Consider the following 6,202-nt stretch of genomic DNA (forward strand, 5'->3'; position numbering starts at 1 on the left):
TTTTTGCAATAACTTTTTTGTTTATTAACCGATTTTAATTTAACCAGTCTCATTTTGTAGATAATTTTACTCCCTATAAGCTGTCTGTGAGTCACTTTTCGCTAAAATTGATGGTTTTCCCTGCAAAGTGAAAAAACTGTTTTCCTCACTTATTTGTTTAAATAGAAAAGTTAGCTAATAAAAGTTTTTGACTCACGAGACGAGAGATGTCTTGTATTATGTTCCTTTAGACAATTTTACAATAATCTAGCGGATAGGACTTTTTTCGAGTAAAAATTTAATTTGCTTGGTCTATATTTACATATATGCCAACGAAAACTCCCGTTGTATATCAGGAGAGGCAGTTTTTAAAGCTGATCATGTGGTACTTTATGGGAAAATTGGGCAAAGTTAATTTAAATTTAGAAATTTATATTGTGTCTGCAAACTAGTGCCCTTACTTACTAACAACCCTCATGAAATTCAGAGAGTATTATCTATCGGCAATAGTATTTTGAATATTTCTTCAATGGTTTGATGAAAACTTAATTCTGAAGAGCAACCTTGAACTGAACAATAATAGTTTCACAGTTTCTTCTTTCTATCCATAATTGCTGAAATTTTCCTCACTATTTTCTTAAAATAACAGTGTTCAAAAAATGAACACTAAACACAGTTTTAAATAAAATGCAAAACGAAATGTCACACACAGAAGAAATGTTTACCTTGTTTCGCTAGTATCACTTGTCACCGCCAGAGGGCGAGCTCTTAGCTGCATTCGCGAATAGTGAGTATACTCCTTAAAGGTCATCACTCTAATATTGCGTCCATTTTGGTTTCTAGTTGAGCTTGACGGGCCTGATCGGAGTTGAGAACCTGACAATGGATCATGTTCTGCCAGAACTGTATCTTTGCTACCAGAATGTCTGACTCTTTCGACGCAGATGATAGTCACACAGGGACATGTGCATATCAGGAAAGGATAAAGGATATGTAAGAATCGGTACAGGAAAACACCCAAAGGTTTCGTGTTCTATTTTTTATTATTTTGATAGATAATAATTACAAATAATACAAAATTACTATTAACGAAATAAACCATGAAAACATACACAAAAATGGTAACCGCAATCCCAATTTTTAAATTTTTTATATGCATTTGTTACATTATTTCGAATACTTTATGTTTGGGGAGTAATTTGCCCACAGGTCTTAGTTATTCTCCCTTCTAGTTCTTCTCTCTTGGTTGGACATACTTTGTATACTATGATTTAAGTATATCTTCCAGGATGAAGTGCAGCATTTAAAAAAAAGTAAATTAGTGAACTCCGTTTAAGAAGAACAAAAATGATGCAACAGATTAATTTAATTGAATAATTACCAATAATTTTCCTACAAAATTTGAAAACGAAAAAAGAAGTGAATAAATTCAAGTGCCATATGACGTAATAAAGTTTTCTATGCCCTGTCTTAAAAAAAATACTATCTATTACAAAGATAGAATTAATTTTATTAGGGAATCGCTAAAATCATATCTAGGCAGTTTTATTAGGATTATTCCGGTCAATAGCTTTACAAAAATCTGTTTAAATTGTGTCAACTTGACCTTGACAATCTATTACTTGCGCTGTATATTGAAAGAATATAATCAAGTTGGTGATTGGCAGTCGAATGTTCCTCCATAAAACTCTGTTGATAATGAAATAAATCGACTAAATTATACAGGGTGATTCATTAACAATGGGAAAATCGAAAGCTGAAGATACTACACGTGAAATGGTGACCATTGGCGCAAACATGCCTTATCCGAAAGTTGATAGTTTCGCAAATACAGGCTGTTGAAAGTTAAAATTTTAAATCGTTTTTTTGCGATTATTCTAAAAATATGTAGGTTAGGAACTTGAAAACTTGTGAAAGTATATTTTTTTAGGCGACGAATAAGATGCGTGTTGTAATTTCAGCATTGCTCATAGAGGGCGCCACTTACGACCAATTTTACCGAAAATTTAGTTAATAACGTTTTACCCTGTATATTGAACATGAAACTTGATTCAAAACCTGAAAGAGCTATCATTTTTCCATTAATTATGTACTCTTGTTTCATTTCGGTATCTCGATCCGTTTTCGAGAAAAATCGATTTAACGAACACTATGTTTTGATAATATGAGAAATTAAAAGCGAAACAAACCAAGTGTTTCTTCGTGTTATTACAACAATTAACAATAAAACAAATAAAATACGTAATTATGATTTAAAGTAATTGTTCGAAGAATCCACCGTTGACACTGATACACTTTACACGTTTTCTGAGAGATCTTCGAGTTTGAAACAACATATTGGGATTGCGTCTGACTTCGTTGGCAGCGATTTGTATTCTTTGCCACAACTCTTCACACGAGCCAATAGATTCTTTGTAAACTATATCTTTCATTCGAGACCAAATAGAAAAATCAAGAGGATTGAAGTCCGGACTTCTGGATGGCCAAGCAAAAATGCTTACATGGCCAATCCAGCGATTTGGAAAAACTGCATCTAAATATGCACGCACTGGCCAAGAAAAATGCGGTGGAGCTCCGTCGTGCATGAACCACATGTCTCTTCTTAAATAAAGTGGAACTTCTTCAAGCCGTGGAAGCATTTTTACTTGGCCACCCAGAAGTCCGGACTTCAATCCTCTTCATTTTTCTATTTGGAAGAATCTATTGGTTCGTGTGAAGAGTTGTGGCAAAGAATACAAATCGCTGCCAACGAAGTCAAACGCAATCCCAATATGTTGTTTCAAACTCGAAGATCTCTCAGAAAACGTTGTGTAAAGTGTGTAAATGTCAACGGTGGATTCTTCGAACACTGACTTTAAATCATTATTACGAATTTCATTTGTTTTATTGTTAATTGTTGTAATAACACGAAGAAACACTTGGTTTGTTTCGCTTTTAATTTCTCGTATTATCAAAACATAGTGTTCGTTAAATCGATTTTTCTCGAAAACGGATCGAGATACCGAAATGAAACAAGAATACACAATTAATGGAAAAATGATTGCTCTTTCAGGTTTTGAATCAAGTTTCATGTTAGACATACAGGGTAAAAAGTTATTAACTAAATTTTCGGTAAAATTGGTCGTAAGTGGCGCCCTCTATGAGCAATGCTGAAATTACAACACGCATCTTATTCGTCGCCTAAAAAAATATAGTTTCACAAATTTTCAAGTTCCTAACCTACATATTTTCAGAATAATCGCAAAAAAACGATTTAAAATTTTAACTTTCAATACCCTGTATTTCCGAAACTATCAACTTTCGGATAAGGCATGTTTGCGCCAATGGTCACCATTTCACGTATAGTATCTTCAGCTTTCGACTTTCCCATTGTTAATGAATCACCCTGTATATATGATTATGAAGGAAGGAAAGAGAGTTGTGAGGAATGTACACTGTTAATGAATAGTGAAAATATTCAATTTTTGTATTTTACATGTCATAATAAAGGACAAAATTTCCGTAACTAATATACGACTTTTTATTTATATTTTCTTGTGAATAAATAATTAGGTCCTTCACCTTCATAATACATGGAGTTTCTACCGAATAATGCTGATAAATCACTTTTTAACATTTACTTTTAACTGAATATATTAAACTCACACTGATTGTACTTAATTTGAAAGAAAATTAATAATTCTAAAAATAACATTTCAACGTCAACAGAAATATTTAAAAAATGTGAAAATTTTCTAGTATTTTTTAGACTTCATTAAACCCTGGTTACATGGTACATATTTGAAAATATCATTAGCAGTGGAGAAATAATAATAGAAATTTAACGTAAATTTATAAGAAATAGTGGATCAATCTGTTTCTTGAAAAGAAACAATTTTTTGGAAAAATATTCATAAGAAAAAAACTGTTTTTAAAAATACTATCACCTAATATTTGCAGTGGTCCGTAGCAAAATAAAAATATTACGTAGTCCACTGAACATATAAATCAAATTAAAGGAATTGTAAATGCAACAATATAAATTTTAGATTAGTTTAGATTAGTGATTTTTACGTCTAGAATTGCCACTGCTAGAACAATGACTCATAATATAAAAAGAAACAGGTCTGGGCGTAATATGAAATAAATAGAAAGCAAGTATTGTAGTATTCCTTCTCAAATAATGAATGGAACATATAAAACGTACACCGCCAATTAATTTGAGGGTCACTGACTAATCTTTGAATTACCAAAAAAAAAAGTTTATGGGAATTTGTGAATACTGAAAATTAAAGAAGTGTCATTCATTAATCAATAACACAACCACACAAAAAGCAAAGTAGTCTGTACTTTTCATGCGACATATGTTATCTGTAGTATTTTTGCCTCCTAATCACGAATCCGGTGTCAGAATTGAGCTATCACATCACAGGAATTTCCTAACCTCAAAAAACAGGTAAAAGATAGCAAAAATTCATGGAAAAGTGCTAGGAAAAATACAACAATTTTTTTTTTTTCTATATTCCAATGTTCATTTTTATAATTAAGATCTCGCCCAACGTGAATCCGCGGTCAGCATTAATGGTTCTTTTTCTAACCTCATAGAAACGGGTCAATTAAAGTCAAATATCACGAATTTTCAAACAATAACAGATTCGCGCCAGATTTGGTATACGGGGGTTTTCTGGGTCGCTGATCACGGATCCGAGGTCAATTTTGCAAAATTCAAAATGGCGGATCCAAGATGGCCAACAAATTTTCAAAAAATAACAGAATCGCAGCAAGTTTGGTATACGGGGGTTTTCGGGGTCGTTGACTACGGATCCGAGGTCAATTTTGCAAAATTCAAGATGGCGGATCCAAAATGGTCGACCAAATTTTCAAATAATAACGAAACCGCAGCAAATTTGGTAAACGGAGGTTTTCCGGGTCGCTGTTTACGTATTCGAGGTCAGAATTGCGAAACTCATTTTGTAATATTTTACTTTATAACCTGAGTACCCAATCATGTGTTAATCTACTTTTTTCGGCTATATCTTGTTCTTTTTTCTGTAAAAGATCCATTCACGGGTTGAATTTTGTAAATCTGATTCGGATTCGTGATCAGTGACCTCGAAAACTCCCGCGCGAATGTGTTATTTTTTGAAAGTTTGGTCGGCCGCCATCTTGAATTTTGCAAAATTGACCTCGAATTCGTGATCAGCGACACCGAAAACCCCCTTATACCAAATTTGATGCGAATCTGTTATTTTTTGAAAATTTGGTCGGACATCTTGGATTCACCATCTTGAATTTTTGCAAAATTGACCTCGGTTCCGTGATCAGCGACCCCGAAAACCCCCGTATACCAAATTTGGTGCGAATTTGTTATTTTTTGAAAAATTCTTGATATCTGCCTTAATTGACTCGTTTTTTTGAGGTTAGAAAAAGAACCATCAATTCTGACCGCTAATTCACGTTCGGCGGGTTCTTAACTATACAGGGTATCCCATCGAAAACGTACCGCAAGACATTACAGGGTAGTAAAGAATTTTTCGGCAAAATCCAAAAACAGGTCAAATTTGAATGGGGGTCAAGTGGAGGGTCATTAGAAAGGGCTTTTAATTCTCTATACATCGATTCTTACTTTTTGAAAATCGATCCATTATTACAGAAAATATACAGCTTTGAAAATACGAACAATATTTTTGACGAGAAATGCGAAAATCGATTTAATTTTACTTCAAAACTTACGGTATTAGTCAGTCAAGTAAATGCTGAAAATGTTGTCCGCCAACCGTTGTCGAACATTCTAGAGCACTTGCGGTGTTACTTCGCGACATACATTAATGATTTGTCCTCGCAGATCTTCCAAGGTATCAGGTGGAGTGCTGTAAACTTTGCTTTTAATGTGCCCCCAGAGAAAGAAATCTAAAGGATTTAAGTCGGGTGACCGAGGGGGCCACTCAATTGCACCTCTTCGTCCTATCCAGCGTCCTGGAAACGTCTCATTTAGGTAATTGCGCACATTGAGCGAGTAATGTGGAGGAGCTCCGTCTTGCTGGAAAATCAGTTCGTGTTCATTGTAAGCAGGGTCGTCCTCTATGATATTTGTTAGAGCTGGGTCGATGACATTTTGTAGTAAATCCAAGTACATATCGCCTGTCAAATTTCCAGGAAGGAAAAAAGGACCTACAATGGAATTTCCAAAAATACCTGCCCATACATTCAACTTCTGGGGGTGTTGGGAGTGTGTCTCATGGAA

The sequence above is a fragment of the Anoplophora glabripennis genome, unplaced genomic scaffold (genome assembly GCF_000390285.2).
Source record: "Anoplophora glabripennis isolate ALB-LARVAE unplaced genomic scaffold, Agla_2.0 scaffold558, whole genome shotgun sequence".
In the NCBI taxonomy this organism is placed as follows: domain Eukaryota; kingdom Metazoa; phylum Arthropoda; class Insecta; order Coleoptera; family Cerambycidae; genus Anoplophora; species Anoplophora glabripennis.